Source organism: Myotis lucifugus, unplaced genomic scaffold (assembly GCF_000147115.1).
Source record: "Myotis lucifugus unplaced genomic scaffold, Myoluc2.0 scaffold_783, whole genome shotgun sequence".
NCBI lineage: Eukaryota > Metazoa > Chordata > Mammalia > Chiroptera > Vespertilionidae > Myotis > Myotis lucifugus.
In genome coordinates this window covers 190,680-212,709 of record NW_005871831.1, presented here as the reverse complement: position 1 = coordinate 212,709, position 22,030 = coordinate 190,680, and positions in this window count along the sequence as shown.

The following is a 22,030-nucleotide window of genomic DNA, read 5'->3' as shown; positions in this document are numbered from 1 at the left end:
CCCAAGAATGCAAATAATCTCCTTTGTCTTGACCTTTGATGAAACTTCCTGGTATTTGGGTTATAAAATAAACGCTGTTTTGGTGCTGGGTCTCTGTCTCTCCATCAGAAGAGGATAGTGGTCCCACCCAGTCCCAGCTTTTTCCTTCCATCTCTGTGTCTGTCTCTTTCTTTCATTTTCTCAATCCCCAGCCGCCCCTACTCAAAGAACCGGACCACTCTCTAGCCACGCTGGACATGGAAAAGAAAGACCCCTCCATAAGCAGGATGTTCAGAGTCCATCCCAATGTGTGTCCTGGCTTTGCAGGGGTCCCTGGTAGCCCACTCTGTCACTGCCATAGTCTCAGTGATCTCCCTGCTCTGCCCTCATTGTCCTGTCAGTCCAGGCACAGTTGGGATCATGGCATTTTGCTCAACATTCTTAACTGCTGCTCAGTCAAGTCCAGAGTGGCACTGACATTGCTAGCTTTCTCTCTCCTTCCGCTCATCTCTCAGTGTTTAGCTGCACCCCAAGGCTGCACTCTGGGCTTCTACATGTGCTGTTCCCTCAGCTTGAAAACTTTCCCTTCCTCTACTCTCCAAACCCTTTCCTTGTGCTAAAAGTAAAAACCACCTTTAGATTGTGCTTAAATTCTAACTTACCAGCTGGCAAGTATTTAACCCCTCAGAACCTCAGTTCATGTGAAAAACAGAAATATTAATATCAACCTCACAGGCCCATATATATCCTCACCTGAGGATATGTTCAGAGAGAGAGAGAGAGAGAGAGAGAGAGAGAGAGAGAGAGAGAGAGAAAGAGAGAGACCAGCTGCCTCCCATATACTCCCCGACCAGGGCTCGAATCCTAGGTATGTGCCTTTGACTGGGAATCTAACCCAAAACCTTTTGGTGCAGGGATGACACTCCAATCAACTTCCCCACGTGGCCAGGCTCACGAGATTATATTAAATAACTAAGAGAAAGCATCTGGCAGAATTTCCCTTATTCATTTACTTCAGAAGTGCTCACTGAGCTTCTGCTCTGGGTCAGGCTGAATGGAGCAGGAATGTTCTCTCCTCTCGCCGAGATTCTCTGTTCTCAGAGAGGGGCGAAGGCACACCATAGGCCATGGCATCCCAGTCATTCAGTTACAGCCATGATGAGGCAAGTATGGGAATCTGATAGATAGCCAGTAAGTGCTACCTCTCCCCACCCCTATTCATTCTTTGTGATTCAGTTAGGGACATGATCATAAACTGCCTATATATGCCTTTTCATTGTTGACTTGTCTACTTTTGTAACTTAAAAAGTCCAATAAAATTTATACTGCCTAAATCCATGAAACTCCTTTTTAAAGAAGAAGAAGGAAAAGGAGAAGAAAGATACTACTTTCATTTTTAAGCTTTCCTCGACAAAAAAAAAAAAAAAAGCAGAGGGGTGGTTCCTTCCCCCTTCCTCCCAGCCCCATTGGCCCCACTCTCTCTTCACGAGGGCCTCAACTATCTCTGCTTTGGGGCTGGGGGCCCAATGAGGGGTGGGGGCTCATTTGTCTTTGATACCCAGGGCTAGAAAGCTTCTGGCGGTCACAAGTAACTGTTGTTGGATGAAAGCCTGAACAGGTGAACAGGTGGACTGCAGAGCTGAGAAATGGTTTTCCTGTAGGTACACAACAGCAAGGAGGTGGTTGCCTCTAGGTGAGATACAGACAGGGCTTCCAAGGGGCAAGTGGAGGAAGCCCTCTTAGAGGCGCCAGGAGGGCCCTTCATTAAAGGGAGAGACAAGTGGGAGTAGAAGGTAGCTCTGAGATTCTACTGCTGGCCTGAGTTTACTCTGAGCCCTGCCACCCTCTGCACTGGGTTAACTGGAGTCTGCAAGCACGTTTTCTCCCTGATCCTCCTCAGTCCCCACCACTCAGGGATGCCTCCCCCCGCGCCCCGCCCCCCAATCCTTGGCAGTCTTCCCAGTTCAGCCTCTCTGCTTCCACCATGCTGAATTAGACCAAACCTAACTTGGAGGCAAGAAGATTGAGCAAAACAAATGTAACTACTGGCTTACAAACAACCAAACAATCTTTTCAAATTTTTTTTTCATTAATTTAGAATTCCAAAAATCTTAGGCATTATTGCACCTCCCACCTCAACTGCATTAATCAACCATTGATGGTACTCTTCCCCTGATGTTTTGATGGTGGTCTGCAAAGCCAAAGATCCAGAATGGTTGATGTGAATGACATGTATGACTAAATTGTTTACTCCCTGCCTACCCAGGCCTCCAATTCTAGTCCAGCTTCTAGCCTCTCCTTGAGACTGTCTCTTTCAGATCTCTGTGAAAATGGGAGTGTCTGGGATGGTGGAGGGTGCCACTGTCCTGATGGCCTCCATGGTCTACTCTCCCAGTGACCAATGAGGGAGGTGAGAAAGATTCAGTTCCAGAGCATCTCTGGGGAGGCGTGGGGGACTGACAGGAGGGATGACACCACATGCCCTGCCCTCTCAACCCCCCCCCCCCAAAAAACCCTGTAAACCATACTGTAGAATTTCTAAAAACCCATAGGTTTATGGTACTATTGTCACAAGGATTCTTTCCATACTGCATCGTATTCATCTCATAGGCAGGGTGAAGAGGAGCCAGGGTTAGTCCCATCTTACATAAGACAAATATAGTCCCATCTTACATAGGAAGAAAGAGTCCTACATGCCCAGTCACATGTTCTAAGTGGCACAGAGAAGACAGAAGAAGCCCTCCAGTCCAAGGGTTCAGGCCCAGGACTCTCACTGTTAGACAATTGTAGCCCATTGAGTGGGTTGTGGGACTGAGGGTGGAGGAGGAACTCACCTGGCTAGGTTTTGAGTGCCACAATATGGCCAAATAGAGGCAGGAGTATTCCAGGGAGAGTGGCCAGCCCTAGTATAAGAATGTCTGGAGAGAAAGGACAGGGAATGAATTATGCCTTAGCTCTCCTCCTCCTTCTGTCTCAGTGGAAACTGCTAGGATAGAGGGGAGTCTTAGGTATAAAGGAGGATGGGGAAGAGAGACCTGTTAGACTAAGTATCAGCCAGATGATGGAAGGTGAGTGTGTGGTCTGCAAATCACAGAACATTAGGAGCAAAAGAATCTTTGGGGCTTTAATGTGAGTATAACTGTCTGCTCAAATTTATGCCAGAGCATCCAAGAAAATGGACATGACCCAGTGTGCTCAGGGCAGAATGTGCAGACAGAAATTACATATATAATTTCTACACAACCATACAGATTTGTCAAAATTTATAGCCATACTACTAACAATTTAACTCATCAATCACAATCAACACTTGCCCCCAAATTATCTAGTGACACCTTGCCCTCTAAATGAACTATAATATTCTACAGAAGAGACAAAGGTCTAGATCAAACTGCCCAAAACTGTCCAAATCTACAGATTCCCCTGACACTGCCTATGCCCCTGTAAAGTAAAGCTCTGTTTCAGTATCATGGGCTGCAGCTATCTTCTAGCCAGACTGGGACAGACTACCACTAAAATCAACGACACATTCACAGACCACAGCATCATCTCTGATTCTTCTCAGTCCACAGAGTCATCTTCAATCACCCTCACTGAGAATGTGTCCACATCAAGTTTGTGATTTTTGACCTCTCAAAAATGGTAAAGGACCATTAGCCACATCTACTGCTGTGGAATCCACAGTCTCTTCCTACAATACCAGTTATTCTCCCTCAAGTCCCAACATATTTTCTATCAATTCCCTGACCACTGGACACAGTGCTGCAGCTCACACTGTATTACCCTCTGTCTTCACAACCATGCTTGATTTGTCCAAATCAACCCTTTCCTCTGGAATCTTGTCTACCACAGATGATGGAAATGCTGCATCCCCTTCAAGCCCTGGTCATGTATTACTACTGTTGCTGTCTCAGCATGAAAAATCAAAGTCCTTATGGGCAGGTCCACTGTCTTTATGGGCTTCCCTGATTCATCAAAACATACAGCTATTCTTAATAGCACCATTGCCATTACATGAAGCCTAGGTGACTCTTCACCACTTCTGGTGGACTACCAACATTTTTTCCTCCAGGATCCAATTTCACAACCACCTCAAAGGTGTACACAACAACATTTTCGACCTGCTCCTTCGACAGCACAGACAATGCAAGTCCAGCTTCCCCATCAGGCTCAGTGAGCGCTCTATACCTACTGTGGTCTCGGAAGAAACAGGCATGACTCATAGAGGAGTCAACTCTCTACAATACTGTCTCTGATTTGTCTTAATCATTTGTTTCCTCTGAAACCTCCTTTACAAAATCTGAAGGATCTCCCACTACAAGTAGGTGTCCTTTACTGTGGAATCCACTGTCTTTACACTCTTCTCAGATTCAGCAAATCCAACAGTTCCATGTGATACCTTCTACACCACTGAGAATGCAAATCATTCTTCTCCATCTTTTCTGGTGATTTAATTTCCACCACCATGACCTCTGGGCAAACATCCTCAGCCCTTGAAGTATCCACTGTCTACAGAACCCTTTGTCTCACCCCATTTTAAGCTGTCACCTTCTCTACCACTATAAATGGAAGTCCTGTTTCCACATCAAGCTCTGGTGAATTATCCCCTACCACCTTGGTCTCTGGCCGAAATACAACAGTTTTATGGAAAAGCTAACTCTCTACACCACCTTTTCTGATTTGTCCACTTTCACAGTTTCTGTTGATACTTACTCTGCCAGTCCTAGTGGTGGTCCGCATCCTCATCAGGTTCTGTCTTATTGCCTTCCACTACCATCACAGCCTTCACTGAAGATCCCAGTGGCTTCACCACTACTATTTATTCCTCCAACACAACTGATTTTTCCGATGACCCTCATACCACAGCAGATCTTAGTCCATTATCCTTATAAAGACTATCCATTCTTCTACTTCCCCAGTGGATGAAGTGGACGGGAAGCTGGCCTGTGTGACAAGGTGAACCTATGGACAAAGTTAAAACTGAACTTGTCCATGGCAAGTGCCAGCTATAGAAACGTGTCCCCCAATGTCTGTGAGTACTCAGTCCCTCTAAGTCTGGTGTTCACCCTCTTTGGTGGTAGAGCTGCACCTTCCCACACTCATCTGAGAGAGCCGGGTGCCATTATTACTTCTATCAGTAAGTTTGTGAGACTGTAATTAAAGTACAAAAACTTAGACATGATAACACGCTCATAAAGGTGCCAGCTACTTAGATATTAGATGGGTCAACATCTTGCACCTGGGATGAGGCAAACAACACTTTTGCTCAGATTCTGAATTCCTGCTATGAAGTCCTGGGGTCCATCCACCCCCTCACTGCCCCTTAACCTTGGGGAGTCAGGGAAGGTGCCCAATACCTGCTCTCAAAGGGAGACCTAGTTTTCTGTGCATCAACATTGATATTTTTTCTTTTGAGAGAGTGGGTGTAAAGGATGTTGGTGGGCTGGCACCAGATGTCTGAACTTAGGCACACACTGGTACTGGGGAGAAACCTGTAAACTGAGCTGCTGGTGGTCACAGTGGTTGTCCTGACTGTCTTCTTTGGCTGATCCCAGAGGAAACTGCACAGGTGAGCTTCTGGGGCTGGGCCTAGTGAGGAAAGCAGGATTCAGCCAAGGTCCACAGGATCCAGCCCCTCCCAGTTCCGGGTATAGCAAAGAACAGCCTGCTGGTCTGATAAGGTTTGACAGAGAAATAGAAACAAACACTTACATACTGAAACTAGATTTTGTAATAAAATTATCTGGTGTTTGTAATCACTTTGGTTACCACAGAGTAAAGGGCACTGGGAATGCCTTACTAAGACACTGGGAATGCACAGTTGGCATCATTTTCCCCAGCTGTACAATAGATAAGATCCAGCTGAGAAGGTTGGCATGAAATGCCACCGAGCACAGGCCTTGGTCGGCAGTCAGCAAAGGGAGCCACTCTGACGCTAGTTCAATGCCCCCATCTCACAGATAAGAAAACTGAAGCCCACTGAGGGGAGTAAAGGGGGAGCAGGACATGGTGATATCCCCAGGCACTTTCTTTGTTTTGGGCAACCCTTCCCAGACTCAGGGCTTGGCCATGATCACACCATAGGGAAGCTGAGTGTCAGGGCCTCCTAAGCCCCCTCTTCCACCTTCCTGCCACCAGCTGCTCACAGCCTTTCTGTTGGCAGGCAAGACTACAATGTGTCTTGAAAGTGGCAAAGAGAAGCCATCTTTGACAGTTTCAAGAGCAGAAGCATCTGGGAAGGTGCCTTTTGTCTGAGGCAAAGATGAGGGCAAACCTGAAGGGTAAAGGGCTGAGAAGGCACCTCAGCCAGAACAGGTGTGGCTGTGGGTGACACTCATCCTGCCATCTCATCTCACATCTGCTCTGATGGCGAGCTGACCTTGAGCCCCTAAGGGCAGCTGCTGATGACCTCCAGCCTTTTCTTTTTTTCTTTTTTAAAATATATTTTACTAGAGGCCCGGTGCACAAAAATTTGTGCACTTGGGGGAGGGGGTCCCTCAGCCCAGCCTGTGCCCTCTCACAGTCTGGGAGCCCTCAGAGGATGTCCACCTGCTGGCTTAGGCCCGCTCCCTGGGGGATCGGGCCCAATCTGGCAGTCAGACATCCCTCTGGCAGCCCAGCAGCCCTCGGGGGATGTCCACTTACCAGCAGGGAGCAGACCTAAGCTGGAGTCGGACATCCTTAGTGCTGCTGAGAAGACAGGAGAGGCTCCCGCACCACCGCTGTGCTGGCAGCCATCAGCCTGGCTTGTGGCTGAGCAGAGCTCCCCCTGTGGGAGCTCACTAACCACCAGGGGGCAGCTCCTGCATTGAACATCTGTCCCCTGGTGGTCAGTATGTGTCATAGTGACCAGTCATTCCCAGTCGTTCTGCTGTTAGGGTCAATTTGCATATTACTTTTTTATTATATAGGATAGAGGCCTGGTGCATAGGTGGGGGCCAGCTGGTTTTCCCTGAAGGTTGTCCCAGATCAGGGTGGGGGTCCCCCCTGGGGTGCCTGGCCAGCCTGGATGGCTGTTTTCAGGCTGGTCAAGCCCCCCCAAGTGGGGACCCTCACCCATGGAGGTTTGGCCAGACTGGGTGAGGGGCTGATGGCTGTTTTCAGGCTGGCCACACCCCCTTTAGGGTGGAGGTCCCCACTGGGGTGCCTGGCCAGTCTGGGTGAGGGCTGAGGGCCATTTTCAGGCTGGCCAAGCCCCCCCGTGACGGAAGCTCCCAGCTTCTTTTCTTTTTCTTTTTTTATTCTGGGATTTATTTACCTTCTATAATTGAAACTTTGTTGCCTTTTGTGGAGGCTACAGCTGGCGGCGGGAAGCTTGACTTCCTCCATCACTGGAGCAACCCAGCCTCCTACTCACTCCAGCTCTGTGGCCACGGCTGGCTGAAAGCAGGTATCTGGGGTTTATTTAGCTTCTATAATTGAAACTTTGTTGCCTTGAGTGGAGCTCAGAGCCCACCGCGGCAAGCGGGAAGCTTGGCTTCCTCCATCATTGAAGCAACCAAGTCTCCTGCTTGCTCCAGCTCCATGCCTGTCGGCCGCCATCTTGGTTGGGTTAATTTGCATATAGTCGCTCTGATTGGCTGGTGGGCGTGGCTTAAGGCACAGCCAAGGTACGGTCAATTTGCATGTTTGTCTTTTATTAGTGTAGATTGGTTTTTTACAGAGAGGAAGGGAGCGGGATAGTGAGTTAGAAACATCGATGAGAGAGAAACATTGATCAGCTGCCTCCTGCACGCCCCCGACTGGGGATGTGCCCGCAACCAAGGTACAGTGGGGCCTTGACTTACGAGTGTCCCGACTAACGAGTTTTTCGAGATACGAGCCGTCTCTCAGCCGATTTTTTGCTTTAAGTTGCGAGCTAAAATTCAGGTTATGAGCCAGCTTCAGATACCCCACCGCTAGTTGGCTCAGCGAACGTCACAGTGAACGCCACAACATCAGCCCAGCATCATGTGTCTCACTCGTTCACTTTAAGCAGTTAGCTCTTAGTTGAAGCATCAGTGTTGTGCTCGCATTTGTGCTTGCAGTTATTTTGCAAAACTTCGTCTTTTCAACCATGGATCTGAAGAAAGTAAGTGCGAAGGACAATGCTGAGAAGAAGAAGCGGATGATGTGCATTGAATTAAAGAAAGAAATTATCGAAAAACATGACTAAGGTGTGCGTGTAATCGACTTGGCGAAGCAGTACGAGCGTAGCACTTCTACGATCTGCACCATACTGAAGCAGAAGGAGTCGATACAGGCTACAACTCCAGCCAAGGGCGTTAAAATAATTTCTAAGCAGTGGACGTCTATCCATGAAAATATGGAGAAGCTGCTATCGGTGTGGTTAATGGAGAAGCAGCTCGCAGGAGATACCGTGATGAAGGCTATAATCTGCGAGAAGGCACAAGCTATTTACGCTGATTTGCTGCAGCAGACCCCAGGCACTTCAAGGACAAGGCATCGGGCAAGCCGTTTAAAGCCAGTCGGGGCTGGTTCGAAAATTTTAAAAAGAGGACCGGCATTCACTCCATTGTTAGACATGGTGTGGCAGCAAGCGCGGATATAAAGGAAGGTGACATCAACGAGCTCATCGAGGAGCACTCCGAGGAACTGACAACGCAGGAGCTAAAGGAGCTACAGACGCAGCAGCACACGGAGGTTTTGCAGGAAATAGATGACACGGAGGAGGAGGAGGAGGCTATCTCTATAAGTGAGATAAAGGAAATTTTGGGAATGTGGGAGAAACTTTCAGACTTTATTCAAAAGAAACACCCAGAAAAAATTGCAACTGGACGTGCGATGGAGCTATTTAATGACACTTGCCTAACTCATTTCAGAAATATTCTGAAAGGGAGGATGAAACAGATTTCATTGGACAGGTTTTTATCGAAAACTCCTGTAGATGAAAGTGATGAAAGCGTGGCGAAAAGGGCAAAAATCAGCAAATAAGATTCAGTTATTCAGTTCAGCCTTTCTCCTCCAACTCCATCAGCATCTTTAAGTCATTTGATCTCCAAGGTAAATGCTGTACATAAACTAAATAAAACAAGTTTATTGCACTACATTCTGTTGTTCAGTATTGTGTTTTTGTACAATATTTTTTATACAATATTCATTTCAATTCATTGTAATGGTGAAAATTGATTTGACATACGAGTCAAATTTGAGTTACGAGCTCCGTCACAGAACGAATTAAACTCGTAAGTCAAGGCCCCACTGTACATGCCCTTGACCAGAATCGAACCTGGGACCCTTCAGTCTGCAGGCCGATGCTCTACTATCCACTAAGCCAAACCGGTTAGGGCCCTCCAGTCTTTTCTTGGCTCCTCCAGTTCATGCACAGCCCATGCCCACCATTTTGTGCACGGTGACCCCTGAGCAGTCCCTTCCTCCTGTTCCACCCTGACCCCAGTCACCCCTGCACCCACCATGGCCCATGACTTTTGACACCAGGGCACATCAGGGTGCTGCTGCTCTGGTTCCCTACTGTCCCTGCATCACACTAGGTCAGCTCCCTAAGCTCCAGAGTTATCAAAACCCATCTCATAGATAAGCTGCAATGGTGGAAGGATGGATGGGCTGTGGGATGTGCAGCTTAGGGCAGATATAGGACTATTCCTTTGACGGAACCCCCCCCCCCCCGCCTAACCCCCACCCCCTCTGACTCTCCAGCTTCTCCCAGGCTCACTCTCACTCCAGTACCTCTCACCATAGATCAGAATTTGAATGATAAATTCAGCCTTGAAACAGCTTATAGTTGCCTTCCGGCCCTCCCTGAAGAATGTTGGCCACAGAGGTGACTCAGGGGCCCGCCCCAGCTAAGAACTGCTCTAATTTCCCCGGTCTGCCCTCCACCACCCTGGGGCTTCCAGAGAAGGGCAGAGCACACTTGGTCCAAAGGCAGTCACTCCTACCCCATGGCCATCACTGCAGGTCCTCTTGGCCTCACCTCTTTTCTCCCATCCCCCAGCTGTGCATTTAGAGGGCCAGGGAGGTGACAACTGCTCAGGAGTGGGGCAAGGCCTCCCAACCCTCACCCAGATCTGGACAACAAGACAGCAGCAGACAGAGAGCCCAGTACAGGTCAAGAGGAAACAGATGTCAGGACCCAAGGTGCTCGGCTCTGAGCCCCTCTCAGCTCCCTTCCTCCATCCAGGAGTCCCAAGACTGCCCAGACACCTCCTCATCCTTGTTTGCTTCATCCATAATGACTCCTAACTTTGGAATTTTCCTGTCAATAAAAAAAGTCTAAAGAGCAGAGTGTGGCGTGTTTCCTTCCTTTCCTGTAGAGGCCTGATGCAGGCCTGGGTCTCTGGAAAGCTCCTTCCTGGGAGAGCACTCCTTGCAAGGCTTGGATGCCAAGTCTGGACATGGGACACTTTTGACCCCTTCTTGTGCCCACATGCAGAATGTGGTGTCCTTTGCCTGCTCCAGTCTGGGCAGAGCCAGGTCCACCTCAGCCTGGGGTTCCTAGGGCAGACAAGCCTAGGGTTATGTCTGGGGGAAGGAAGTGGCCCTCTGGCCCAGAGAGTAAGGGGTAAAAGCAAAGGAGTCAGCACTTGGCTTTGCTGACCTTGAGGGGGTGCCCAGGGCGCTGCAGATGGCCATGAGGGCCCGTGTCCATCTGTGAACCCACAGATCCCTGGGCCCACAGACCCAAGAATTCTCAGTCATGCTAGGATTATGTGGCCATGACCTGTACCCTATGTCCTGGGGAGGGGGTGGGGATGATCCATAGGAGCAGTGAAGAGGGCTTGAGCAGAGGGATGGAGTCAAACACAGGGCACCTTTCTCTTCTCAGACCCACTCCCCTCTCCTCCACTTCTCACCTCCCTCCAGGGGTCTCCTCAGTTCTCCCAGGCTGCTTCAGACCCTGCACCTGCCCCTCTATTGGGGTGTGCCTATGTGCTGCCTGGTCAAGGAGGGGCTCCTCCTTCCTCTGCCCTTTGGCTTGTCATGTGTGAAGCTCCCGGACTGACTCAGATTCAGCCCTGCCCTAGATCTCCAATGTCTCAGGGATCAAAGTGCTCTAGGGTCTATTTATTTCTAAGGTGCCTTGGCTGATGTTTATTTTGCTCCTTACGGGTAGGGTGGAGGACAAGCGCTCTACTCTGCCGAGCTCCAATGTCTAAACTGATGACAACGACGACGTTCTGCCTGCTGCCCCTTGTTCTCCAGCTCCTGTCTCTCCATGCTACTGCTGGGCAAGGTGAGTGACCCCTGGCCCCACTGCCCTCCCAGCCCCAGCCCCAGCAGCATCTCTGAGATCTGCCCACACCCTACGTGGGGCTGCTTCCTGGGGGCACAGATGGGGGTACACTCTGCCTTGGGTGCAGCTTGTGCCCCCCACCTCTTTTACTGTCCCCAGTGAGATTTGGGGAAAGAGTAAGGGCTTTGGAGCTCATCCAAGTTAGCCTCCCTCAGCCTGTTTCCCTTCCAGAAAGTGAGAATAAGAATGTCAGCTTGTACCCTGGCCAAGGTAGCTCAGTTGGTTGGAGTGCCATCCCATACATTAAAAAGGTTGTGGTTCGCTTCCTTGTTAGGGCACATACCTAGGTTGTGGGTTCAATCCCTGGTCGGGGCTTGTACAGGAGGCAACGGATTGATTGATATTTTTTACATCAATGTTCTCTCTCTCTCTCTCTCTCTCTCTCTCTCTCTCTCTCTCTCTCCTCTAAAATCAGTAAAACATATCCTTGGATGAGGATTAAAAAAATAAAAAAGAATGTTGACTTGTTAACGCTAGAGGATTAGGTAGAATCCCCTGGGCACAATCCCTGGCACGTGACAGATATTCAACCAGTGTTAAAATCTGTTCTTACCTTGTGAATGTGCCCTTCCCAGCCCTCTCTCGCCTCCCAATCCTACACTAAATGCCTGTGGTCTTTTTTTACATGAGACAAATGCCTCAGATCTCTGCTTTAACTCTTATCCTGGTCATTTCTTCATCACCCCACCCTGCTTCACGTCCCAAGACTGTTGGGTGTCCCAGAACCAGGAGAGGGGCACTGCTGTAGCCAAATGGGCACAAGATGAGGTTTCAGGAGCTCCAGATTCTAATCCTCTCATGAAACTGCTATTGCACCGTCGGGCAACTGATTTCATCTCTGGCCTGTTTCTCCCCCTAAAGGACAAGGGGCCTCTAGGGTCCTTACAACTCAGCTACTCTGGGCTCCATGATTGTGGGAATGGCACTCAGGTTGGCAGAGGATGACAGCTGGTCCTTGTTGGACCTTCCAGGAGCTCCCTCTGCCATTCCTGCCCCCAGAGGAAGAGGGTGAGGAAACAAGGCAGAAACCAAACTGTGGGCCTCAGGACTCCCAGCACCTTGAAATGTCATCCTGGGGTGGCCTGATCAGGGAAGGAAGGGGGTTCGGAGGCAAAAGCAGGGGCCTCATACCAGATCCTGTGAATGTCATTCAAACCATCATGTCCTGGACTTTGTACTGCCCTGAGCTAAGATGTTAGGAGCAGTGAGAGCTCCTGGTGCCCTGGCCCCAGACCCTTGTCAGCTCTTCTCCTAGGAGGAAATGAGGTGGGGGAGGGGAAGAAAGTACACCTGAGCATAACCTGTATTGTTCTTAGCTCAAACCTACCCACAGGAACAGGGTCTTCTCTGAGGACCAAGATGAGGGCTGACTGGGGAATAAAGAGGATGGGAGAGGCAGGGGGAGAGAGGCTGGGGCAAGGTGGGGCAGTGGCTTGTCTTGCTCTAAAGGCCTGGCTCACTCATCTGAACTCTGTGTCACTTGGCACAGAACCTCCAATGTGACGTTACCTGGAGCTGCTATCTTATTAGCATTAAGAATGACACCCTCTTCCTGGCATCCTTCTAGACTTTCCAGACTCTTAGTCACTTTATCTCTAAGGGCATTTTAGCTGGGAAAGATATTTCTAGCTCCCTCTCATCCCTCCACCCCTGACCTTTCTTTTCTTTCTCCCTGCTTTCCCCTTCCCTCTCTGGTTCTTCTCTCTCCCTTTTTTGACCTTCTTTTTCCTCCTTCTTTCCTTCACCCCTCATCCTTGGCCTCTTCCCCACATTCCACACTCTGTGGCTCATTGTATCTCTAGCCTCAATCCCCCCTCTATGAAATGAAGCCCTTCAGATGATCTGTCCTACTCTTCAGGATTCTGTGTTCCCACCTCTGGGCCTGGAATTGGCTGATCTATAGAGCCATGGCCAGTTTTGAGTGGCATCTGACTTTCCCATGTCCTCTCTCTGGGTTCCCAGAACCACATCTTTCCTCAGGCTACTGAGCTGGGGATGCCAGGTGGTCTCCACCTGTCTTTTCCTGGCAGACATACCTTCTCACCACTGCCCAACTCTTCTCCTTCCAGCACACCCGGATTATATTGTAAACTAACAAAAAGCAATGTTCTCTCCACCCAGCCCACTCTTATCCAGCCTTGGGAAGGGTTCTCTCACCTCCAACTCCAAACAGGAATGTTCAGTCATCTGTCTTTAATGTGTCCCTCTGCCTTTTCCATCCTCCCCTGCCCACACCTGTCCTGGGCCTTTCACCCATCCCCTGTTTTCACCAACATCCTACTCTTGTCCTCCTCCTGAGGGAGTCTAAGGAGCATACATTCAAGTGCCTACTTTTCCAATTCTCGCACCCCTACCCCCACTCCATCAATAAGGCCCACCTCCTCTAAGGAGTCTTCCTGGGTATCTCCACTGACTTCTCCCCTCAAACCCACCCCTGCAACCACAGGTGCCCAGAAAGAGTGCATTTGCTTCCTAGAACTGCCGTAACAAATCAGCACAACCTGGGTGGCTTAGGACAACAGAAAGTTTTTGTCTCATGGTTTTGGAGGCCTGAAGTCCAAAACCAAGGTGTCAGCAATGCTGTGCTCCTTCTGAAGGTAGCATGGAAGGATCTGTTCCAGGCCTCTCCCCTGGCTTCTGGTGGTTTGTGGGGACATCTTGGTATTCCTCAGCTTGTAGGCACATCACTCATCTCTGCCTTTGTCTTCACATGCCATTTTTCCTGTGTGTATGTCTGTATCCAAACTTCTCTTTTTTATATTACATCAGTCCTATTGGATTAGGGCCCACTCTACCAATGGACACAGACACCAGGGGGATGAGGGCATGAGTGGGGGGGGGGATGAGCAATGGGAGGATAAGGATACATATGTAATACCTTAATCAATAAAGAAAAAAAAACAGAAGGGAGGCCAGCCACTAAGAGACTGAGAATAACAATTAGCCTCCAGGCAGAAGCAATTACCCTGTTGGAAAACCTCTCACCCCACCTGGGCAATAGCCTGAGGCTACTCGAGACATCTGCAGGCAGAGGCAGGTCTCTGGAAGTTTTTAGTCTTTGCCTGATCTAATTAGTCAGAAATGGCATTTGATACTGTCCTGCACTAGAGATTGGGACTTGTAGCAGATCTACCTAAATGACTCTAAATGACATGCTGGGCCAGACAGATGGATTTAATTGATGTTTATAGAACATTTCACCCCAAAGCTGCAGAATATATATTCTTCTCAAGTGCACATGGGTCATTCTCAAAGATAGAGCACATGTTAGGACACCAAATAAGTCTCTACAAATTCAGGAAGAGAAAATTGAAATCATACCAAGCATCTTCTCAGATCATAATGGAATGGAATTAGAAATCAACTACAGCAAAAACACTCAAAAACATTCGAACACATGGAGACTAAATAGCATTTTATTAAATAATAAATGGGTTACTAATGAGATCAAGAAAGAAATAAAAACTTTTTGCAAACAAATGGAAATGAACACACAACAACCCCAAATCTCTGGGACACAGCAAAAGCAGCCCTGAGAGGCCTACCTCAAAAAACAAGAAATATTAATAATAAACTATTTAATCCTACAATTTAAATAATTAGGAAGAGAACAACAAGAAAAGCATAGAGTAAGTAGAAGGAAGGAAATAATAAAGAGTAGAGCAAAAATAAATGACATAGAGACTAAAAAGAAAAAATACAAAAGATCAATGAAATCAAGAGCTGGTTCATTGAAAAGATAAACAAGATTGATATACCTTCAGCTAGACTCATCAAGACACAAAGAGAGAGGACCCAAATAATTAAAATCAGAAATAAAAGTGGTGAAGTAACAACTGATATCACAGAAATACAAAGGATTGCAAGAAGATACTATGAGCAACTCTATGCCAACAGGCTGGACAATGCGGATGAAATGGACAAATTCCTAGAAAAATAAAATCTCCCAAAACTGAATCAAGAAGAATCATAAAGGCCCTTGCTGGTTTGGCTCAGTGGATAGAGTGTTGGCCTATGGACTGAAGGATCCTGGGTTCAATTCCAGTCAAGGGCACATGCCTATGTTGCGGGCTCGATACCCAATGTGGGACTGCAGGAGGCAGCTGATCAATGATTCTCTCCCATCATTGATGTTTCCATCTTTTTCTCTCTCTCCCTTCCTCTCTGAAATCAATAAAAAATATTTTTTTTTTAAAAAAGAAGAATCAGAAAACCTGAATATGCTAATAACAACTGAGGAAACTGAAGCAGTGATAAAAAAAAAATTCCAAGCAAACAATAGCCCTCATCTGGACAACTTCACGGGGGAGTTTTACCAAACATTCAAAGAAGAGGAAGGAACACTTCCTCGCACCTTTTATGATGCCAGCATTATCGTAATTCCAAAACCAGATAAAGACACTGAAAAGAAAGAGAATTATAGGTCAATATCCCTGAGGAATATAAATAGTAAAATACTCAACAAAATTTTAGCAAATTGTATCCAGCAATATATTAAAAAGATCATACACAATGACCAAGAGGGATTTATTCCAGGGATGCAAGCTTGCTACAATATTCACAAATCAATAAATGTGATACATCACGTAAACAAATTGAAAGACAAAAATCACATGATCATATCAATTGATACAGAAAAGGCATTCAACAAAATCCAACACCAGTTTTTGATAAAAACTCTCAGCAAAGTGGGAATAGAGGGAACATGCCTCAACATAATAAAGGCCATATATGACAAACCTAGAGTGAATATAATACTTAATGGGCAAAAACTAAAACCATTTCCCCTAAGAACAGGAACAAGATAGGGATGTCCCTTTCACCACTCTTATTCAACACAATACTGGAAGTCCTAGCCACAGCAATCAGACAAGAAGAAGAAATAAAAGGCATCCAAATTGGAAAGGAGGAAGTAAAATTCTCATTATTCGCAGATGACATGATATTGTACATAGAAAACCTTAAAGACTCCACCAAAAAACTACTAGATTTAATAAAGGAATTCAACAATGTAGCAGGATACAAAATTAACATCCAGAAATCGAAGGCATTTTTATATGCCAATAATGAATTCTCAAAAAGATAAACTAAAGAAACAACACTATTTACCATAGCAACAAAAAATTAAGACAACGGGGGGGTGAGGGCATGAGTGGGGAAAATGGAGGGTAATGTGGGGTTAAGGACACATATGTAATAACTTAATCAATAAAAAATTTAAAAAATTAAGATACCTAGGAATAAAGTTAACCAAGGAGGTAAAAGACTTGTACTCAGAAAACTACAGGATGTTGAAAAAAGAGATAGAGGAAGATGAAAGAAGTGAAAGAATATACCATGTTCATGGATTGGTAGAATTAACATAATTAAAATATTCCTATACCCAAAGCAATCTATAGATTCAATGCAATCCCTATTAAATTACCAACAGCATATTTCACATAGGACAAATACTCCAAAAAATTTATTTGGAAACAAAAAAGACCCTGAATAGCCACAGCGATCTAGAGAAAGAAGAAAAAAGTTGGAGGAATCACAATACCAGATATTAAGTTATACTACAAAACGACTGTAATCAAAATAGCCTGGTACTGGCACTAGAACAGGCATGTAGATCAATGAAACAGAACAGAGACCCCAGAAACTGACCCAAGCCATTATGCTCAATTAATATTTGATAAAGGAGGCAGGAGCAGTCTCTTCAATAAATGGTGTTGGGAAAATTTGACAGATACATGCAAAAAAAAAAAAATGAAACTAGACCACCAACTTACACCGTACACAAAAATAAACTCAAAATGGATGAAAGACTTAAATGTAAGATGTGAAACCATAAAAGTCCTAGAAGAAACCATAGGCAGCAAAAATTCAGACATCTCTTATAGCAATATGTTTACAGATACAGCTCCCAGGGCAAAGGAAAGTAAGGAAAAAATAAACAAATGGGACTACATCAAAATAAAAAGCTTCTGCACAGCAAAAGAAACTATCAACAAAATGGGAAAATATCCTCACATGAGGATTAACAACAAAAACAAACAAAAATGGGCAAAGGGCCTAAACAGACATTTCTCCAAAGTGGACATACAGATGGCCAAGAGACATATGAAAAAATGCTCAAAGTCACTGATCATCAGAGAGGTGCAAATTAAAATGACAATGAGATATCACCTCACACCTGTCAGAATGGCTACCATCAATAAATCAAGAAATGACAAATGCTGGCAAGGATGTGGAGAAAGGGGAACCCTAGGACACTGCTGGTGGGAATGCAGACTGGTACAGCCATTATGGAAAACAGTATGGAGTTTCCTCAAAAAATTAAATATGGAACTGCCATTTGACCCGGTCACCCCACTTCTAGGAATATATCCTAAGAAGCCTGAAACACAATCAGAAAGAATATATGCACCCCTATGTTCATTGCAGTGTTATTTACAATAGCTAGGATCTGGAAACAGCCCAAGTGCCCATCAATAGATGAGTGGATAAAAAAAGCTGTGCTACATTTATACCATGGAATATTATGCAGCAATGAAAAAAGGAGCTCTTACCCTTTGAGACAGTATAAGGACCTATCGGGTATTATGCTAAGTGAAATAAGCTAATCAGAGAAAGACAAGTATCACATGATCTCACTCATATGTGGAATCTAATGAACAAAAGAAACTGTTGAACAAAATAGATCCAGCGACATAGAAACATGGAACAGACTGTGACTCTCAGAGGAAAGGCGGGGTGGTTGGGTGGGTGGGATGACATCAACCAAAGAACTTGTATACATATATGCATAACACATGGACACAGACAATAGGGTGATGGAGGCCTGGGACAAGGGGTGGGAGGAGGGCAGTAAGGGGTCAATGAAATTAAAAAGGGGATAGACAAATGTAATACTTTCAACAATAAAGATTTTAAAAATATAAAAGGAGAGAAGCCTGGTCCTGCCAGCATGGCTCAGTGGTTGAGCTTTGACCTATGAATCAGGAGGTCAAGGTCCGATTACTGGTCAAAGTACATGCCTGGGTTGGCATCTCAATTCCCAGTCGGGGGTGTGTAGGAGGCAGCCAATTAATGAGTCTCTCTCATCATTAATGTTTCTATCTCTCTCCCTCTTCCTTCCTCTCTGAAATCAACAAAAATATATTTAAAAAAGTAAACAAGTTCCAAGAAGAAAAAGAAAAAAAGGAGGCTGGAGCAAGAGACACACATGGGAATCGTTAGGGTGTGGATGGCTTGTAAAGCTGTGAGCTCCCCGCTGAGATGGAGAGTAGGCAGAGAGCTCAGGGTAGAGTCCAGGACATGCCCAAATCTCCCAAAAAGGACGTCTAGAAGGCATGCCAAGGGATGGGAGGAAAACTGAGAGAGTGCAGTAACCCAGAAGCCAAGTGAAGATAGTCTTTCAAGAAGGAGAGGGTGTAGGCAAGAGATAAAAATCCACACTACTTAACCCATCACATGACTGGAACCCAATAGTTACCTAGGGCTGTTGTAACAAAGTACCACAAACTGTGTGACTTAAAAGAAATTTATTGTCCCACAGTTTTTGAGACCAAAAGTCTGAAATCAAGGTGTCAGCAGGGCCCCGTTCCACCTGATGGTTGGATCCTTCCTTGCTTCTACTTCCTGGTGTTTGCTTGTTATTCTTTTTGTTTGTGTGGGTGGGTGTTTTGTTAATCCTCACCCAAGGATATTTTTCCATTGATTTTTAGAGAAAGAGGGAGAGGGAGAGACAGAGAGAAACATCAATGTGAGAGAGACACATCAACTGGTTGCCTAATGCACACACCCCAACAGGGCCAGGGAATCTGCAACCAAGGTACGCCCTTGACTGGAATTGAACCCGGGACCCTTCAGTCCTCGGGCCGACGCTCTATCCACTGAGCCAAACCGGCTAGGGCCCGGCCATTCTTGAGGTTCTGTGGCTTGCAGAGTAATCCCGTCAGTCACATGGCTGTCTTCTCTCTGTGTATCTTCATACTGTCTTCACTCTCTGTGTCCAAATTTCCCATTTTTCTAAAGATAGCAGTCATACTAGATTTGGGCCCACCCTAATGATCGCACTCCAACTTGACCACCTCTGTAAAAACCTGTCTCCAAATAGGGTCACACTCTGAGGTACTGTAATTAGAGTTTAAACATAACTTTTTTGGAGGACACAATTCAACCCATAATTGCCCTAAATCCAAAGGCCTATTGGTTGTCGAGGGTGTGGAAACAGGCACTGTCACAGAGAGGTGGAGGGAGTGCAATTAGTACAATTTTATGGAAGGCCACTTAGAAAGCAGTAACACAATGTAAGTGCTTCTGCTCAATTTCCATGTTTAGCAATTTACCCCATAAATGTACTCACACACACCCGTACAAAGTCATGTGTACAAGGATATCCCTATTGCCTTGACAGGACCTGCCTATTGTTTTTCTATTGCTGCCATGACAAAGTACCACAAACTTAGTCACATAAAACACCCTTTGATTACCTCACAGTCTCATGGGCCAGAAGTTGGGACGCAGGTGTGGCTCAGCTGAGTTCTCTGCTAGCAGTCTCACCAGGCTGAGATCAAGAGATCGGCAGGCCTGTGTTATTTTCTGGGGGCTTTGTGGAGGAGTCCTCCTCCAAACTCATTCGAGTTGTTGGCAGGATCAAGTTTGCCACAAGGTCCCCTTCATCTGCAAAGCCAGTAATGGGGGGTCCTCATGCTTCAGATTTCTCTTCTGCTCCTGCCTCCTGCTTTTTTTTATATATATATATTTTATTGATTTTTTACAGAGAGGAAGGGAAAGAAATAGAGAGTTAGAAACATCGATCAGCTGCCTCCTGCACATCTCCCACTGGGGATGTGCACGCAACCCAGGCACATGCCCCTGACCGGAATCGAACCTGGGACCCTTCAGTCCGCAGGCCGACGCTCTATCCACTGAGCCAAACCGGTTTCGGCCTGCCTCCTGCTTTTAAGGGCTCGTGGGATAGCATTGGGCCTGCTCTGACCATCCAGGATCAGCTCCTATTTTAATTGGTCATTAACTTGAATTATACTCACAAAGTTCCTTTTACCGTGTAACATATTCTCTGAAGTAACATCAGGGTTGCAGATCACGGGGACCAAAATTTTGCCTACTTCACAGCCCAAATATCCACCTCTAGGAAACTGATTAAATAAATTACATAACAAGTTATTAATTATTCAAAAATCAAATCCTTTTCCTTTCTCTTCTTCTCCCTCCTCCTCTTTGTCTCCTTCTCCTTCACTTGTTTTGCAAATAATTTCCTAGGTAGGTAATGAAAAATCTCAGGTGAGGGCTGTATTTCCCTTTACTGAATGATCTTCCTGAACACTCTGTAACAGTGGTTCTCAGCCTTCCTAATGCTGAGACTCTTTCATACAGTTCCTCATGTTGTGGTGACCCCCAATTTCATTGTTACAAATTGAACATAATTAAAGCATAGTGATTAATCACAAAACAATATGTAATTATATATGTGTTTTCCGATGGTCTTAGGCGACCCCTGAGAAAGGGTCGTTTGACCACCAAAGGGGTCGCGACCCACAGGTTGAGAACCGCTGCCCTATAACGTCCTGTGAATTCTGAGTTTTTCCAGTTTGGCTAGGCGGGAACAGCACTGTTTCCATCCCTACGCGACACCCAGGTCCTGTTCCTTCTATTCTTTCCCAGTGGAGTTTCCTTGATTTTGGGTAGTTTCTTCATAAGCAAGCACTAATCAGTACAGTGCTTAATAGTCAAAGGACACTTTGTGGATCTTCAGGGACCTCTGTGCAGCTCTTTCCTCTCCAGTAATTCTTCACTATGAACTCAAGCTGCCTGCTCTCCTAAGGCCCAGAAATCAGGATTTTAAAAGAGGTTCCCAGGTGATTCTAATGTGCAGCCAAGGTTGAGAACCACTGCTCTAGGCTCTCCCTGCGTTCTCTCTCCCTGCACTGCTACCTGGAATTTGTTCCTAAGTCAGTAAGCTAGGGTGATTGCAGGGGTCACCCCATTTGTGTCCTGTTTCTCAGGAACCACTGCCTTTTGTTGCCTGGCATCTAGTGTATTGCAAATCATTGTTTCATATCCTTTGTATGTTTAAATGGTTGTTTAGGGGCTAGGTGTTGTTTTAGGTAGGAAGGTTAAGACCAACCCCCATTATTCCATCTTGGCCTGAAGTGAAGTCCAATAGCTTCGATGAGGATCTTTATTAGTATTTAATGTTTTTTACATACTTGGCTAATTAACTTCCTTTAAAAATTTGAAGTTGCACTTATAAAATTAACCCATTACATTTTTTGTTTAAAGACTTCATTTTATATTTTTAAGACAGAAAAATATTTTTACTGCGATATAATTTCACATGCAATAAAATTCACCAGTGATTTTTGGCATATTCACAAGGTTGTGCAACAATCACCACTAATTCCAGAACATTTGCATCACCGCAAAAAGAAACCCCATGCCCGTTAGCCACCGTTCCTCATTCTTCTAGCCATCACACTGCATTCTCCTCCTCCCCAAGCTCCAGTCAATTATTAATCTACTTTTTGTCTCAACATATTTGCCTATTCTGGATATTTTATTTAAATGAAATAATACAATATGTGGCCTTTTGTGTCTGACTTCTTCTTCTTTTTTTTTTTTTTTTTGCTGGTCAGAAGGTCAGGAGAGTGTCTGGAAAGATCTACTTTTTGTAAGAACCGACTTTCTGTCCTTAAAATATCCTCTGCCCCATTTACCTTCTAGCAGAAAGGTCATAGGAATGGAGTCAGAACATTTGGCTTTTGTTACTTATAAACTGGTGTGCTC